Consider the following 18,636-nt stretch of genomic DNA (forward strand, 5'->3'; position numbering starts at 1 on the left):
TTTTTGCCATTTCTCCATTCCCTGAAGAAACCTAACATCTATTTTCCAGTGGAAGTCAATGCCAGATTGACAAGTATTTAGGGTGCCTTTTATAGGAATGCATGCATTCCATCTACTCTATATCTGTGTCTAATACCTGTAGTATGAGCATTTTTCAATTTCCTCACTAAACTTACTGTGACATATATTAGCCATTAAAATGCTTTATTATAAAATATTCCAGGTACCTTGGCCACTGAAACAAATTAGTCCACCCACCACCTATCTGCGTTATAATGAGAAACTGAAACTGATAATTAGCTAAAAACTTTCCTTCGGTACATCACACGATCATGATGTTCTTGTAGGAAGACTTCTCCTCACTGCGCTGCTGCGTTCCCACCCCTGTAGGTGCAGCTTTCCTCCCGGACTCCTTTCTCACTTTCCAAGGCAGCCAGAATGAACTGTGTGATTGGACTGCCAGTCTTGCTTGCTCACTGCCGGTCGAGGGGTCAGAGAGATGCCAGCTTTTTGGAGGAGAAGAGGAGAGGTCAGCTGGAAGCATGATTTCTAGCTTGGTAGTCAAGGTTTTTTGGCCGAGAGTGTTGCAACTTTGCTGTCAAAGTTGTGCCGGGTTCTCTGCTAAGGCACAGGCGCTGTCCGTCCTCTACTGTGGGACAGTCAGGTCAGATGAACACCAGCTCTTCCCTACGGGCCAGCTGCACCGGGAGGACAGCCAGCCTTGCAGAGTAAGTGACAGTTTCAGGAAACTTCATATGAGGATGGTTGAAATTAGCCAATGAAGAGCCAGGCTCCTTTCCACCTATCTCTTGGAGGTGAGAATGTCCTCTTTGGGTTCTACTTGGTAATTTTGTAGATCTGGCTAGGATAAAGATTGCATGGTGGGGAGATCCCACCCATCCCAGGAGCTGAGGCTCTGCAGAGTGAAGACTCCTTTTACAGCGCACTTCAACGTTAGGTTCTGAGACCTTGAGGTCAAGAGTACTCTTTAACTGAATCACATGACATACATGTAAGAGGAGCTTAAAGGGAAGGTGTAATTATTTAGCTCTCCAATTAATTATAAATGTTACCCGGGGACCACAGAGCTCCTAGACCTCCCCATGGAAGCTCAGTGACCCCCTCACATTCCAGATCTGGGCTGTATTCTCCTGCAAGGTCTCAGCCAGCCAGAGTTTCAGCCTCCTTCTCTGGGCAAATGACTGCCAAATTCCATCTCTAGGTGGCCCCCATCCTTACATGCCCGAAAGCTTGTTTGACATCCTGCTCTGGGTGGGTAGCCATCTGACCCTACGACAGTCAAACCCTACCCCCCCCCACCAACAAGAGTCTCTTCCTCATCCAGCCATCGCCTGCGCCCAGACCTCTCTGCACATTTGTGATCTTTCCACTGTGGTATCCACTTGGCCTCCAAGTGAGATTCATTCCATCTTGCCAGCATTCCCCCCAAGCTGCTCTACCCTCTTCCCATTGTAATGTCCTTACATCTCACTCTTGGTTTCCACTCTCACATCTTCTAAGATTACATTCATTAGAAGAAAAGTCAGACTGAAGAATTAGGCACACCCTCTGGCTGGCTATGTTTTACATGCTGTGCAGGAGGTAGAGAATGAGCAGAATTGGGCCAGGCTGGTGCTTAGAGGAGGATGACACTGGGCAAGTCCCTTGGCTTCTTGGAGGTCCCGTTTATGCACCTGTAAATTGTGGCTGCCTCATTCATAGGCTGCTTGTGAGGGCTTGATATCATAATCAGGCAAGGAAATAAATGAAACTGGGCAACCAAGTATCCAATTTATCTCTGGCTCTCTGTATTATAAAGAGGAGATATTTAGGATTGCAGTTCCACATTGCTATGGCTGTTTTGGGGTCCCTTACCTGACGAGGAACATGGAGGATGCTAACATTTTGTTCAGCATGCTGGAGTCACCCAGCTATCTCAGGCTGTGCCCAGCTGCTCGAGGGCTGAGGGGATCAGTATCTCCACAGGCCTGTGAGGCATTCGAGATGCGTCATGGTCAGGAAGTCAGTCTCAAAGTTCCTGAGAGACCTGCCATCTTCCCTGGTGGTATCCATTCTTATCAGGGCTATTAACAAAATTTTTTGTGTGGGGGATTTTTTGGTGGTGGCATTTGGTTCTTTTATGGCCCTTACTTTATCTGGATCATGAATAATCAACTGATGAATCCCTATCCCTGTTCTCATTCTTCAGCAGACATTTCCTGGGGATGCTCTACTTGGTGCTTTAGGGAAAGAAAGATGGATGGGAGCTAGCGGTCATGAGGTAGAACATAGCACCTGAAAACAAACAAACCATCACAGAGCCCAGCTGTCAGAGTGCTGGCTGACTCTGGACTCTGAAAATTTCCTTTGGAAACTACCTGTGCTGTGTCACTACCTGGGACTTTGCTTGAGACAACCGTAGCTCCTTGTATAACAGCACACTGGGACAGACTTTAGGTGGCCTAGTGTCATCACCCGGGGGAGGGGGTGTGCTTGGAGCCAGGAAGGGGAAGTAGAGAAGTGAGCCAGGCCCACTCTAGAGTCCCTTGTCAGTCTCCTTCCCCTGGTCCCAGGGTCTTGGCCAGTCTAATTTCCCGGGCTTCCCTGTATCTAAACTCTCCTTTGGATGGTGCCATACTGTTCTCAAATCACCTGCCTGCCTTTTATCCTTGTAGGAACATGGGATGTAGATATTATTTTTATTTTCTTCATAACTCATGGAGGGAACCAAGAGTCCTCTGAGAAACTGGATAACTTGTTCTGGAAAGTGATAGTCTGGGGACATAAGCCCAGGCAGTTGTCACACTGTCATCCACTTCTCTCTCGGGACATTTGCCCCAGCACAAGTTTTTCCACAGGTGTCTTCTGTTTGCAAAGAACAGGAGAAAGCTCCATCTGTGGCTGAGGAGTGTTCCTAGAGAGTTTGTGGGAGTGGGAGCCCAGGAACCCATAAGTGCCCAGGAGGACAGCAGCTCAGCAACGTGAGGGGACACCTTGATCTGCCAATGATGGAGAACATGCCAGTCACCGCGATTGTCAAGCAAGGTTGTCATAGTGAGACCACACAAAAGTAGCATTTGGCAGTGCTTCATAGATACAGAAGCATGATTCTCTTTTGGTCTATATGCATTTTTATACCCAGGACAAGGGTCTACATATACTTGCCTTGACTTATGAGATTAAAGTAATATAGAATAAACATTTTACATACCTATACTTCAGACACATAAAATAGAGTCTATAGATTGCTTTATTGTCATTTTATTCCTGAAGAGTTCAAAGCCCTGCCCCTGGTGTGTCTAGCATGTTCTGAGTCTGTAATTGGTTCGTCAGGTGGTTGGGACAGAGCGCTGATTAGCAGATAAAAGCAGACCACTGAGGTAGACCCTTGGGGAATCTAGCCCAGAGTTTCCTATTCTGTGAAGATAGCTTCCATTCCAATCAAGACCACCGTTTGGATCTTCTGTCTATTCATTAATCTCAGTCCTTAGTGAATCTATTACTGTGGGTCATGGATTTGTTCCTTGTGCATGCACGTTAGCTGCATATTATTCCATGGCCAGGGGTCGCTCCCAAAGACTCTACCAGCTGTTTCCACATGTCTGCTATTGGTTGGGAAAAGGTTGGCGGGAGAGTGAGTAGGATGCATGCAAATCTGTGCCCACTAATGGAAAAATATATTCAGATGGTGTGAGGCATCTCTGTCTGAGATGTCCTCAGACTCTGTCTGAGGACAGTCCCTTACATTGACAGCTGTGTCCTAGGTGCTGAATACAATTTTTCCCCTCAGAGAGCAGAATTACCAGGGGTGCAGGCTACAAGAGTAAATGATTGAGTGCAGTGCTTTATTAACTATCCGGGAAGAGTAGTAGGCATTGAGATCAGTAGCTGCCATTCTTACAAAGAAAAGCTGAGAGCAAGGGGTTGGGTGCCTGAGCAGGGCATCAGATAGGAGCAGCCCTCATGCACAGCGACATTCGGGGGCTTTCGCTGTAGCCACACATGGCAGTTCTCGCCCTGGGGTTCTTGAAGCATGCCCGTGACTAGTGTTTTCATCACTAAGGTCTAGATAGAAAAACCAAGCATAGTAAAGTTAGGTGATCTATTCAGCCCAGAAAGATCATGGCAAATTGAAATAACACCTGTGGATACTTTGCTCCATTGAGTTAGAGACTTGACAGGTGGCAGTGGAGGGGTGGAGATCCATAGTAGCTGAGATTCAGGCTTTGCTCATTCTCGTGTTTCTCACAAAAGGCTGTGTGATTATTCAACATCTTGACGGAGACCCCTACTAGATGGGACGCTTATTGACAGCCTACGTCCTGACCAGGGAGGGTCCTTGAAGCCACTCTTCAGCTCCCTCTGCCCGGGGTGTGGAGCTGCTGATGGCCTTGTGGGTCCCCACACCCTACGCCACCCCTGAGAGGTCCTGACACCAAAGGGGATGCCCTGGGAAGGGCTGCCAGAATTTCCTGTACTGCTGGGGCAGTAATCCAAAGGTCACAGACTTCTGCAAAGGCACCGCCTTTGTTGCTCAGTGGAAGGCCCAGAACACAGGGGTCCGAGGTAATTGATCACACTGGGGAGACTACTCCATTGAAGTTGGACATAGCAGGATGAAGGAGAAGTGACTGAACTGATTAAGAATGGGCTTAACTGAAGAGCTAAGCTGCCTCAAATCTTTCGTGGAAGTAGGCAGGATGTAAATCATAAATCATAAATAAATAAAATGCACGAGCTAAATAAAGGCCCTTTAAATCTACCATCCCTCACATCTGCAAGTGTTGCAAAGTGGCAACGAAGTGGAATTGGCCTGTGTGGATGATTTGGGTGGGCGCTCCTTGACACTGAGGCGGGATTCAGCTTCAGATACTTCTCATCCACAATATGTTTATCCAAACCCTGGATAGCAGCCAGGATGAGTAAAATGATGGACTTTGGCCCAGAGTAATGAACCAAGGCAACTAGGCTGATTTCTCGATCCAGCTGGAATTTTAGGGATTAAAGTTTTTAGTCAAATTATATATATAAAATATATATTATATAAAAATATGTACTAAATATAAATGTATGCGATATATATTTTTATATAATATATACTATGTTATATATGAATATAAATATAAAATATATAGTTTTATATATAATATATGTTTTAAACTATATATACTTATAACACGTATTATAATATACTTGTATATATACTTATATATACTTATATAACATATATTCTGACTTTTTGGTTTTTCTCTATTTGGCCAAAAGCATGACTACTTTTTCTTTCTGTTCTGTTTACAGCAGTGTTACTGCATCTTATGAGGAAGTTTATCCAATAGTATGTAAGATAAAAATCGAGCAGACAAAATTACCCTTCAAAGCCTTAGAAAGGCCTCAGGTTAGAGACCGACCTACAGTTTCTCCCTAGGGCCAACCTGGTCAGTTTCTTTCCTCTCTGGCATGAGAATAGCTCGTTAGCTATTTCTTTCGTTGAGTCTCACCTGAGATTCAGAGAAGCTCCCTGGGTCCACTCCCAGCCAGGCCGTGCCCTGGTCCCCCAGCACGCGGGCCAGATGCCTGTGCGCCCGGGCGGCGGGGGGCAGGCGAGGCAGCTACTCGCTCGTGGCCTCTCCCACTTCCCTGATCAGGGCAATCAGAAGCCAACTGAGACTTGTTTGTTCACAAACCTGTTTACACCAGGTGTACTTTTCCCATTTAAGACGTAACTAAATGTTATGTAAACACATGATACATGAGTGTGAAAAGGAGAGGTGTTTCTATGAAGCTACACCATTGTCTTGGAAAAACTTGTCCGGGATGAACAAAAATTGTGGGCAAATGAAGATAAACAAGATAACTTTAAAAGATTGTGGGGAACGTCATAAAAATCTAGGCAGATTCTGCAGTTCAGATTGCTTTTCAGCTGTCTTTGGTTTTTTATCTTTTTTAAAGAAACTGGAACCTGAAAATCATAGCAGATTTCTGGTTTATACAGGACACTGGGACTTGCAGAGAGTGGGAGACAAGGCATTGCTCCTGTGCCAAATTTGTGAATGAGTGTATACTCATATATTTAAGTATCTGTGAATGTAATGCTCGTTTGGGCAGCACATATACTAAAACTGGAAGGACAGAGAGAAGATTAGCATGGCCCCTGCACAAGGATGACATATAAATATCTGTGAATATATATAAGTATCAATGAATCTATCTATCTATCTATCTATCTATCTATCTATCTATCTATCTATCTATAAGGAGAGTATCATTTTTATGATTCCATGCTTTGACCAGTTTTTCTAGACTGAGTGTCAAAGTGTCAACCAGTCATGATCTCTTTTGCAGCTGTGGCATGTTGCGTAAAATACACATGTCCACTGAGTATGTCAAGGTGCTTATACTATGCAGGTTACAAGAGAGCTGAGCCAGGCTGGGGAGGGAGCAGAAAGACACACATCTCCCTTATCATCCTCATCAAGGACCCATGTAACTGGGGGACACTGTGGGCAGACCTGTCTACTCGAGCTCTCTGACTGCACTCACTTTCTTTCTCCCACCCTCTCTCCCCCACCTGCTCTCTTTTCCTCTCTACCTCTTTCTCTTCTCTCCCTAACCAATGTAGTTTAGTTCAAAGAACTCTGAAATAAATAAGGGAGAGAGCATTCGGAGTTGAACAAGAGTATATTTCAAAGTACTTGTTTCTTTTTTTTTTAAAGATTTTATTTATTTGAGAGAGAGGGTGAGAGTGAGAGAGCACAAGTGGGGGGGGCAGGGGGAGGAGCAGAGGGAGAGGGAGAAGCAGACTCTCCACTAAGTAGGGAGCCCGATGCAGGGCTCGATCCTGGGACTCCCAGGATCATGACCTGAGCCAAAGGCAGATGCTTAACTGACTGAGCCACGAAGGCGTCCCTCAAAGTACTTGTTTCAAGAAAGATAGTCTTTAGCTTAAAAAAGATGTGAAATATTTGTTTGTTCATGTGAACCCAACACACACACACACACACACACACATACACACACACAGAGGAGAGAGGGAATTCCTTTAAATAATGAGATAATGAGATGCGATTTATTAATATGTGACTTCCATTTGATAGTTCAGGAATATACCTATTTCTCATGAAGTGAGATCAGGATATAATGAAAGAAATCTTATTTTAGGTGTCCTAAAATCCAATGGGTCAATTTTCTGTCCTCTCTGGTCTAAAAACATTTTCGAAAGACCTTCCTCTGTCTCTGTGCTCTCTCTAGACTCTATATCAGAGCACAAACAAGTGCAGGAAAAACTGAGAATACCTGTAGATACCGGACACGCTAAAAGAGGTATCTGAGAGCCCTCAGGAAGAATAATATTTTACCATGAGGTGGCTTTTGTCTTTCACAACAACAGCCGTATGAATGTGCTTTAATTTATGCTAACCTGGAATGCTTAAAATCATAAAACAGGTATGATTATTAGGTTCCTATTCATCCAGGGAATGCAGATCCCAAAGGTAAGTATGCCGGAACACGAACTTCGTGGGAAAGCATGCATCTATCTACCTCCAACAAAAAAGAGACCGTCCTTCATTTCAGTAATAGCTCTTTGGGGTTTAATTTTGATAGATTGTGAGGTATTTTATTCTAGCACATAAACCAGATGCTTCTCTCAAGTTAATGGGGGAACAACTGATGGCTGCCAGATTAACTAGGAAAGAAATGTTTCTCTCTGCAGTTCTGGACAATAATGCAATTTAATGGCATTTCACCTGGGTGGACTTTTAAGATGGATGCATTTGTCTTTTGCCTCTCAGGGCATAGGTCCAAATTTGGAGCAGATGGTGGAAAAGATGGATGGCCACAGAGATCTCCAGGTGAAATTTGTTGGATTTCCACAATCCTCATTAATTCCTGGTTGACCGGCATCCATCTCCATCGCTCTGACCCTCCATAATGAATTCTGATTTCTGAGGATTTTCTGGGTCTAGAATAACCAAAATGTGCTGACTAAAATCTGAATAGATTGAAAGAAGCACTCACCTGCTATTTCAGGCTTTTGGAAGAAAGGGACTATCTCAACCTGAAATCTTGTTGTTCTTTCTTTGAGCAATGATGGATATTCTTTCCTGGGAATGGGACGCAACTGGGCAGGGTATGAACTCGAAAGCTCAGGGAGTGAGTTTAAGAGACATATTTCTTCTGCTGTTGTTCAGGTAAAGGAGAGACCTTTGGGTTCTTAGATTAAGTCTGATGAGAGACTCACCACCCATCACTAAGCAAGACTGACAGGGGTCACCCCAACTATGGAACGAAGTATAAGGAGAAGCAGATGATTGTGGGAAAACCCCATTGTTCCAGGCCATGGAGGTAAAGAGGGGACCCCCAAGATCAATGGAAGGAAGGACCCATGGGAAGTACGAGGAACAGCAACGCTTCATGGATTTAATTAAAACAGTGCCTATGTGAGCTTCTTGATTCATGGCCTGATATTCTCATTTACTTCCACATTAGGGTAGGCTTATTGACATAATTGTTTTTGCTTATACTGAAGCCTCTCCTGCTAACCAATTTGTATTACTATTATTTTTTATTGCAATTGTCTTAGCCCCCATTCTGAGCCAGATGTCTTCAGTTTATAAACATTGCCAACGACACTTAACTAAGAGGACAAATGATCCCCATTTAGGATGAGAATTTATGTGTGATTGTGACAGGGTGAGCATTAGCCCTTTCGTTGCCATAGACCTACAGACACGTTATCTATCCGCACATGTTGGGAGGGAGGGAACATACCAGTAAACAAAATCTGGCAAATCGTAGGTACCTAAGACCACAGAAGAAAATGCCCAGGAGATGTGCACTTAGTTTTAACAAAAGCTAAATAAGTGTGATATTTTTCAATGGGCCTTCTCTTCACCTGAGCAGAATGACAATATTTTACTAGTCAACCAAGACATACATCAAGATTTAAACCAACCTCTCACCTTTCATGCAAAGCCTAACCTCAGTGGTTATTAAAAATAAATGGGATTTAAATGAATGTAGAAGCACCTATTTTATTTCTAATTTCACACTCTTGTATTTTGCACTGTGGTTTTAGATCTGTTTGTGAAGGCTGACTGGGGCAAAAAAACAGTCCTGAGAGACATCTGGGAAGGGACCAGGCTTTCAAGTCCATGACAAAGTCCCAGGCTCTGGGTTTAGCTGTTACCAACTCACCAAGTGACCTCAGTCCAATTTCCTCACTTTGAAAACCGGGCGCCTGGGTGGCTCAGTTGGTTAAGCGACTCCCTTCAGCTCAGGTTATGATCCTGGAGTCCTGGGATCGAGTCCCATATCGGGCTCCCTGCTCAGTGGGGGGTCTGCTTCTCCCTCTGACTCTCTTCCCTCTCGTGCTCTCTGTCTCTCATTCTCTCTCTCAAATAAATAAATAAAATCTTTAAAAAAAAAAAAAGAAAATGGGAACAATTACGCATACTGTCTTTTTATGGGATACGGTGGTATCTATGATTGGTACCATTGGTGGCTTTAGGCTGAGAGTCTGAGGGTGTAACTCTCCTCTCTTCCTCAGGGACCGCGAGTGTAGGTCAGGGATCCAGGTCCAGGGAGGGCATTGGCTTTAATTTCTCCCTAGTCTACACAGCAGTTACGGCATCCAGTAACCCACCGTCATTCTGATTGGAGAGTCAAGGAGAGGTGCATGCCATTCCTCCACATCCTGACATTCTCCTGGATTACCAGCTCTCTTTCTGTCATATTTTCCCTGCTCACAGGGCCGGTGACCTGGGCGAAGTCTCCGTGGGCCCCCTCCTTTTGCTGTCACCTGTTATGTTTCACCAATAACTGACTTCCAGGTGAATAGTAATTCATTCACAACTGTTCTCACGGGCGTTATTTTGCTTTCTCGAGAATGTTTACTAAGTTCTTACCGTGCTTACACTTTGCTGTCTTCCTCTTGTTAACTTGAGAGAACTGTGGAGAAGAGTGGGGATGGGAGTCCTCCAGACCAGGCAGCTGTCCCGTGGGGGGGCCTCCCTCCCGAGCCTCTGAGTCTTCAAGGCTGCCTTGTGCAGTTGTCTTCCACCTGTTCGCTCTGCACCTGGCCCATCCTGCAGGCCACCACCAGACGTCCCCCGTACCGCTGTCGTGGTGTACTTTCCTCCTCAGAGCCTGTCCCTCGTTGTATGCCCACCAGCCTCCAAAACCTGAGTGCATCTCTTTTCCCTCCTGCTCTCCCCAAACCCATTCTCTGCTGCTGCCAAAATGTGCTATTAACTAGTTCCCGAATCCTTTTGTGCCTCTGCACATTATCCGTCCTCCCCTCAATTCCATCTCCCTGCCTCCGAGACGCCCTTCAGGACCACGCATGAATCCGGAGCCCATGAAGCCCTCCATGACTGGCCCGGCTAGAGACCCTTTCTCTCCCCTCTGAGTTGTGGTACTGCTGGTGTCGTCACTCAGATGGCATGGTGTGTGGGGCCTGGCTGGGTACTATTGCTTTCTGTTGTCAACATCCCTAGAAGTATCTTGGGCTTACAGGTGAGGAAACCACAGAGAAGTTAGTGATGGTGCTGGGGCCAGAGCCCCATTCCCCAAATCCCAGACTGGTGATCTTTTTCTCCTATAGCATTTTACCTTCTGTCCTTCCTTGGAGGACAAGGACTCTACCCTGTCTATATTCTAAGTTTACATAGCATCCTATGTAGAGACTTGTACCTAGGGGATATTCAGTAAGTGTTTATTGAAAGAAAGCAAAGGGAAGAAGATAGGAAGGGGAAAAAATAGTAATAGCTAACCTTTATATGGCCCTTTTGTTTTACCTTAATCCCTTTCTAGTTTACTCCCTTTAAATCCCTAGAGGGTGCCTGGGTGGCTCAGTAGGTTAAGCGTCCGACTCTTCATCTCAGCTCAGGTCTTGGTCTTAGGGTCTTGAGTTCAAGTGTTGTGCTGGGCTGCACGCTGGGCGTGGAGCCTACTTAAAAAAAAAAAAAAAATCCCTACGAAATAGGTCCTGTTATTCTCAGCCCCATTTTATAGGTGAGAAGACCGAGGCAAGAGAGGCTAAGTGACTTGCCCAAGGTCACAGAGCTGGTAAATGACAGAGTCAGGACTTGAACAGAAGGAGTCTGGCTCCTGAGCCTATGCTCTTCTTCTACCGTGTTCTGCTGCAGGGTCATGAAGGGACGGACAGACAGGGAAAGATACAGAAAGAAGGACGAGCCTCAGATCAGTGCCCAAGACAACAGGGCAGAGGACATTTAGATTAGGCTGCCATGTTTTGTCTTCTTTTAATTTCCGTTGAGAAGGAGCACCATACATCAGAGCAATGGCCGGACTACGGAGTTTGTCCCTACACCCTGGATTTGCTAGAAATTTGTTAGAAATTGATTGCTGTGAAACTCCTTGAACACATGGCACCCAGATTGCCTGCCTTATATTCTAGTTGCTATGGGAGGATTAGCTGAGGGACTGTTAAATAGCTCACATGCCCTCCACCTGGAGTCCCTTAGCAAGGGACTCTCCCCAGACGCTCCCTCCCCAGACGCTCTCTCCAGAGCACGTGCTTTCCATGGAAGGCTGCCTTCAAGGGAACAGTCACAGACTTGAAATCACCATGACTAGAAATGAGTAGCAAATGTGTCAAGTTTGGCTAAATCAAGCTGATAAAGAATATTGAATGGGGGCTTTTATCTTTAGAAGCGTGACTGTTAATGCGGTTGGTTTTTAACCAGGCTCCCAGTAGCTATTAGTATTTCTGCTCACGCTAGCACCACTCTGCCTTACACACAGAAGAATCTATCTTAAACGTACTGTGAACTTTAGAGCATGTTAACAGAAGTGGCCTATCATTCAGGAGCATGGGAAGATGATTTTGCCAGCATTGAGAGAACACTTTGCACCCAGAATCCTAGAGTGAACAGAATACTACTCCAGCTTTGATGAATCACGGCTGAATCATGTTTAAGTGTGTGCTGCATTTTGAGGGATTCCCTTCTTCCCCCACCCCCCCACCCCTGCAGGGTGAAAAGTATTGCTCTTCCTGTGTAAAACCATTATTTACACCCAAGACCACTAAAATGTTTTTGTGGCGATGTTGTGAACGCATCAACTGGTTGTTGTGGCGCAACTAAGACAACTTTATAGGTTAATGAAAAGTGATTTATCTTTCTTCTAAGCAGAACATTTAGTTCTCTCTCTGCCTCTTTGACTCCAAGCAAATCTGTCTGGCCCCATCCCTTGCCCCCCCTCCCGCATCTGCACCACCCTCTTGGATATCTCGTGGTACATTTTTTATGACCATGGTCCTGTCTGTTCCTAGTAATTAAGAACTCTCTGAGCAATGTGAAAGTAGGTTACTGTTCATCTGGTTTCTTGGAAGCACTGGGTGTGTGCAAGGGTAATTTTTCACCTAAAAGACGAAACCAAAGAGAGAGTCCAGGAAGTAAAGAATGAATGGACCAGGTAGCTTGCTCTTCTTAGCTCCTGGGGGACTGTAGGCATTGCTGCTATAGTGGACGGAGCCCAAACCGACCCTGAAGGACGCAGATCTGCGTTCATGCTTCCGTGCTATATTTTACCAGCTTGTGACCCTGACCAGAAGAATTCGCTTTTCCAAATCTCAGTTCCCATCTGTGGACTAAGGATGACAAGGCCTAGCTTACAGGGTTATTGAAAGGATCGCAGACACTGGATGTGAAGTGCCCGGCACTGGTGTGCAACCACGGCTGGTGGTTTTCCTGGTAATTTCTGCTGTTGTCCTCACTGCCATTACTACTGCCTCTCCAAGTAGCTCTTGTATCAAAACCACGTTCTTGTATATGAAGAGCCAAGGGGAACTTGACCCCTGTTGCTTCCCATGCACATAAGACACAGCTTTAACCTTCCAGGCAACCTGCTTTCCTTACCAGAGCAGCTGCACGTGCTCCAAAAACAATAAAGGAAAATATAAAATGTGCAACTACATAGGGATGAAAACAAAGAATGAAGTGCTTCCTCACTCCAACTGGGATCCCTTGCTGAGTGGGTACCTTCTTCCTTCCTTGCTTGCTTCCTTCCGCCCACAAATATTGACAGTACCCACTGTGCAGGTGCCGGGCGCAGAGGTGAGCCCTAGGGGCCAAAGTTGAATCCCACATGGATTCTGTCCTTAAGAAGCTTACCATCTCCCCGGAAAGAGGAAATGCCCATAAACATCCAGGAAATTAGGTAGAAAATGGTAGGACCATAGGAAAGACGTTACTAAAGGGCTATGGAGTTTAAGTGAAGAGCAAAATTTTAGCTGGAGTTGGGACATGCAGGTTTTATGAAAGAGGCAGCTTAGTCATCATTAGGATCACAGATTTGGGGGTTGGGCCATTAGGTTCAAACCTTGGCCTTGCTACTTCCTTGTTTGGGCTACTTGATCAGGCTGGGTGGGTCACATCTCTGTGCCTCTGCTTCCTCATCTTTAAAATGGGTATAATAATAGTATCTACCTCTCAGTGTTGTTGTAAGGATAAAGTGAGTTGTGTGAAGTGCTTAGAACAGGTATGGATTTACCCTCCAAGCAAAGGTGGGCAGAAATGTTCTTTCTAGACGGAGGAGTAACATGAGCCAAGGCAGAGTCTGCTCTGAGGTACAGAGTTGGAGAAGGTGAGAGAGGGGGAAAGGCAGCTTGAGTTGAGATTATGGATGCTCCTGAGTGGCAGGCCAGGAACCTTAGACTTTACTGAAAATGTGAAATGAAATCAGTCTTCTAGAGTTCCATAGTCGGTGCGTGCGAAGCCAGAATCTGAACGTGTCTCAGGGTAGGTCTCTACATTTCAGTTGCAGTGAACATGGCAATGAACCAGATGCCAGCAGGCATGAAGTCGAAACTTGGATTAACAAGGCTCAACACATGGGCCTGAACTGATACCTCAGGGAAGATGGGCAGCAGAGCCCGAGCAGGAAGCGAAACCACGGAGCGAAGAGAGGGGAGGTGCAGAGGCATGGGGGGAGGGCGGCAGGAAATGTCACCCCATTACCCCCATCCACTGCTTCCTTTTTAGAGTACAGATTTTTTTTCTTCAGGGTAGAGTCAGCCCTTTTGTTTTTGTTTTCGTGTGTCGTTTTATTTCTTTTGAGCCTTGGGACGCGTGCGGTCATCTTTACTTTCTGTGTTAGGGTGGTAGGGAGGTGGGGATGATTAAAGCTGACCTTAGGAGACTTTGTTTTCGGTGATCTATAGATGTCAGGCTTTGTCAGGATCTGGAATGTGTTGTCCTCTGCCTCCTCTTCTATGCTCCTAGAGCAGGATTCTGTAGGATTTCGGAAAGGGCTGCATAATGTTCAACAGGGCCCCCGAGAGGATGACCTCTTCTCTTGGAATTTGTCTTTAAATGAAAATTGGAGGGTTTGAATGCCTCAGGTTTGATTTACTTTTGACTTTAGCTGTGTAAGTGCTATCTTCAATTTTTAAAATAATCATCTAAGTTATTTTGAGGGAGTAATATTGTTTTCAAGTTCTTAAGTTAAATTCATGGTTTTTAACTGTTATGGGGATGTGGGGCAGTTCCTAAGACCCCGTGGAAGTCATTTAAAATTTGTTGTGGAATGGGGCGCCTGGGTGGCTCAGTTGGTTAAGTGTCTGACTTCGGTTCAAGACATGGTATCAGGATCCTGGGATCAAGCCCTGCATCAGGCTCCCTGCTCAGCGGGGAGTCTTCTTGTCCCTCTCCCTCTGTCCCTCCTCCACTCGTTCCCTCTCTCTCTCTCTCAAATAAATAAGTAAGATCTTTTTAAAAAATAAAACTCATTGTGGAACATAGTAGTATACAATAAATCTATATAGGTACCAAATCAAGATCAATTACATAGAATGTCTGTGTGTAGCGTGGGAACAAGGAAATGATAAAGTGAAACTCTAATGTAATCTGTTGCTCTAGAGCCCACTATGCATCTCCCCACCAAGTGACCGGGAAGGAGACACCAGCACATCAACCCCAACTGGAAGTGGGGTCTTCTGGTCCAGGCTGCATTTCTCTTGCAGTGGAGGCTCACCCAAAGAGATCTTGAATGATCTTCAGACAGGTGCCTGGGCCCTCTCTCAAGGGTTACCTTGTAAGCTAGGAAGGTCCACAAGCACATTCCTAAATGATGGGAAGTATTTGTTGATTTGGGCTTTAAAGGCATTTTTTCCATACTCCTCCAATGTCTCTTTATTAGAGCGTTATATTCCAGTCTTGGAAACTATTACTTATCCGTCACATCCTTGCTGAAGAGTGAAGTTTGCCCTCAGCTGTCTGACAGCCAGGTCACACCAACTTCAATGGGAATGGCACATTTTTGTCCAGAGGCAGAATTTAGCTTTTAAACTTAGGCCTAAAGGGCCTGTTTAATGTATTATGTAAGAAAGAGTGAGGTCATATAAACAGTCATGGCTCCTACCTTGAACCAAAAGTCATCCTTATTTGGTACTTCTGAAGCTGGAAAACAATACAGGCAACCAGCTCTCTCCAGACCAGGGGAGAAATAATGGCTTCCTTGTTCTAGAACCATGGGTTTTGGGACAGTGTCAGCAAAGCAGGCTGCTTGCTCCTTGTAGCACTTGAGGTTTGGACCGGTTTCATTTACCCCCTCTGTCTGCTGGGAAGGAACATTCTGGAAGTCCACTGGATCCCCACCTGCTGTCAGGACACCTAGCATCATTGGGGGGAAGCTCTGCCGTGGGGCCCTGGGCCTTGGGTCCGGGGAGGGAGCAGCAGATCCCAACCCACCAGCCCCGCTGCTCTGCAGGACCATTCGGCAGCTAAGTCTAAGAAGACATAGCATTACACTTCTCTTGGATCATCATTTTGGCTGAGCTAAAGGTAGATCAAATTTCACCCTTAAATAACTGTCTTCTGTCTGTGTAAACAGTCACGGCCATTAGTCTTAAACTTCAAACCTCAGCCCATGGATCTGGATTGGTTTCTTTTTCAGACCTTAGCTTTGGAGGCCACTCTTCCCTGCTTTCAAGTCTCTGACGCCTCTAGCTGAGCATGCAGCCTACTCCGTGAGTCGTAAAAACACCATGCCGGGACACACAGAATTAAAGGGGGAAGGGAATGAAGAAGATTCATTCACTTCTCCTTCCTGGGACCTAAATCCATTTTAGTATCCTACTTGCATCCAGCAAGAAATGCCAAAAGATTAAAGCATAGCGTTCTTATTCTTTTCCAAGGGAAGAAGAGGTTATGCAAAGGAGGCCTATGTCCCCGCAGAGTGGGCGAGAAGCCTGGCAAGAGGTTTGTCTCATTTAAGAAGTAAATATATTCAGTGGAAGCAAAGATGCTGCCAAGTAAATTTATTCCATTTTTAGGGAGAGAAGGACAGGAGCTTTGCTGCTCCTTTATGTTGCTTTTGGATATAAATTTCTGCATGAGGTTCTCTAAAGAAGTAAGAACGCAACAGCAGCTTGTTTAAAACTTGACCTCTTCAGCCTGCCCAGGAATTTGAGAAACAAAAGAGAAAGCAGAGGATAATTGATTCTGTTCTCTGAAGGCCCATCCTGCCACGGAACGGGATCCTGGCTTGGTTTCTACTGTGCAGGTGTTTAGTCTCTGCAGCAGGACACAGATGGAGTCTACCTTTCTGCAGATGTCTTTAAATGTCAAAAACATGGGGAGGAAACCCATTGACTTTTTTTTTTAAGTTTTTTTTTTATTAACATATAATGTATTATTTGTTTTGGGGGTACAGGTCTGTGATTCATTGTCTTACACAATTCACAGCACTCACCATAGCACATACCTTCCCCAGTGTCCATCACCAGCCACCCCATCCCTCCCACCCCCCCTCCCCTCCAGCAACCCTCAGTTTGTTTCCTGAGATTAAGAGTCTCTTATGGTTTGTCTCCCTCTCTGGTTTCATCTTGTTTCATTTTTTCCTCTCTTCCCCTATGATCCTCTGCCTTCTTTCTCAAATTCCACATATCAGTGAGATCAGTTGATATTTGTCTTTCTCTGATTGACTTATTTCGCTTAGCATAATACCCTCTAATTCCATCCACGTCATTGCAAATGGCAAGATTTCATTTTTGATGGCTGCATAATATTCCATTGTGTGTGTATGTGTGTGTGTGTATATATATATATATATATATACCACATCTTCTTTATCCATTCATCTGTTGATGGACATCTAGGCTCTTTCCATAGTTTGGCTGCTGTGGACATTGCTGCTATAAACATTGGGGTGCATGTGCCCCTTCGGATCACTACATTTGTATCTTTGGGGTAAATACCCAGTAGTGCTGTCTGCTGGGAAGGAATGGGTTTCTGAAACCCATTGACTTTTGTCATCGTGACAGTGCAGCATATCCCTTAACAATGAGGTAGCCATGTCCCAAATGACACTCACATCAATGGGATGGAGAGAGATTTTAAAAGAAGGCAGAGAATCCCATATCATGGAAAGCAGCTTGTTTCACAGCCAGGAAACTACAGAGTCTTTCTGAAATTTCTGCTTGAGAGCTAGACGTGAAACTTATTCCTTAGCCACATATCAGGTCTGACGAAGCAACAGTGTAAGAACATGGGAATCCATGCTTCAGCAGTGGGAAGCTTCAAAGTCTTTAGTCTGTTACTAAATGTAAAATGTAGGAACCCTGTGGTTTAATCAGAATGATTGCTTCTGGGAGCGATTCAATAGAATTGTCATGTCAAATTAAGTTTTAGCAAGTTTTGTCCGATCGGGATATTCACCAGTCTGGATCCCAAAACGGTATGTGCTCGCTGCATTTATGGAAGTGAGGCTAGTCCCCTGTCCTCTCAGTGAGGTCACCTTAATTGTCCTGTTTGAATGCTCGGTGGCCATGGGGACCTCAGAGCCCCAGTGAACAAGCAAGGAGCATTTTAGGAGGCAGATCTGGGCAGAGATCTGTCACTCACAAGGTTTAGAAAATTCAATCCTTCAGTAAGTGTCTTGCGCAGGCACGAACCTTACTAAATATAGAGGGCTAAAAGAGAATCCTTCCATGGGAGGGCTCCCTTAAATTAGCGCAGTTCATCTACTCATCTGTGTGTGCTGACTCGTGCCTAAACATTGGAAGCCAAATCCAAAAAAAGGAGAAAGCAAGCCTGTGGCTCAGTCCTAGGAAAGATGTAGAGCAACGGAGTATAATCCTAGACAGGGGAGCCAATGAGAACCAGAGCAGGCCCGTGCTGGAAAGAGGGGTGCCAGCTTCATGTAATCACTCTCGTTAATTAACTTCACAGTGTGGCTTTGCAAGTGCAGTTGGCATATTCGGATTTCTCCATTTGTCACGATTCTGCTGTTTTCAGATCGTTTCATGATCCAGGTTTCAAACTTCAGATAAGATCAGAAGTTCTGAGATGTTAGCCATTGATGCTTGCTGTACTTTGAATATTTCCCCCTTGCCAGCCTTCCCCAAATATGCTCAGATAAGGTATTTTTTAATAGATGGCCAGGATGACAATGTTCTAGGCCTTCACCTCTTGAATACAGGAACAACTCTCAAGGAAGAAGAGGGCTAAAGAGATTTGGAGTCCCATTTCTTAGAACGGCACCAGGGAACACGACAGAATGCAAGGGTCCCCACAGTCTGGAGCCCTGCAGAATGCATTCTGCTTCTCTCCAAAGCCAGAGCTCTGTCTGTCTGTACAGTTTGTTGCTGCGCTGAGCCCGAATGCTGGTCCC

The 18,636-nt window shown here is 45.2% G+C and overlaps 1 protein-coding gene and 1 non-coding gene across 5 annotated transcripts in view; both read left to right on the forward strand.

Moving 5' to 3' along the window:
- Nucleotides 1–18,636, forward strand: part of SAMD4A (sterile alpha motif domain containing 4A) — a 205,177-nt gene that overhangs the window by 78,054 nt on the left and 108,487 nt on the right. The window lies entirely within an intron of this gene.
- LOC116633482 lies at nt 6,090–6,196 on the forward strand. The gene has a single exon (XR_004299745.1). It is a non-coding gene; the product is annotated as a U6 spliceosomal RNA (small nuclear RNA).

This window comes from Phoca vitulina, unplaced genomic scaffold (assembly GCF_004348235.1).
Source record: "Phoca vitulina isolate PV1807 unplaced genomic scaffold, GSC_HSeal_1.0 scaffold7, whole genome shotgun sequence".
Taxonomy (NCBI): domain Eukaryota; kingdom Metazoa; phylum Chordata; class Mammalia; order Carnivora; family Phocidae; genus Phoca; species Phoca vitulina.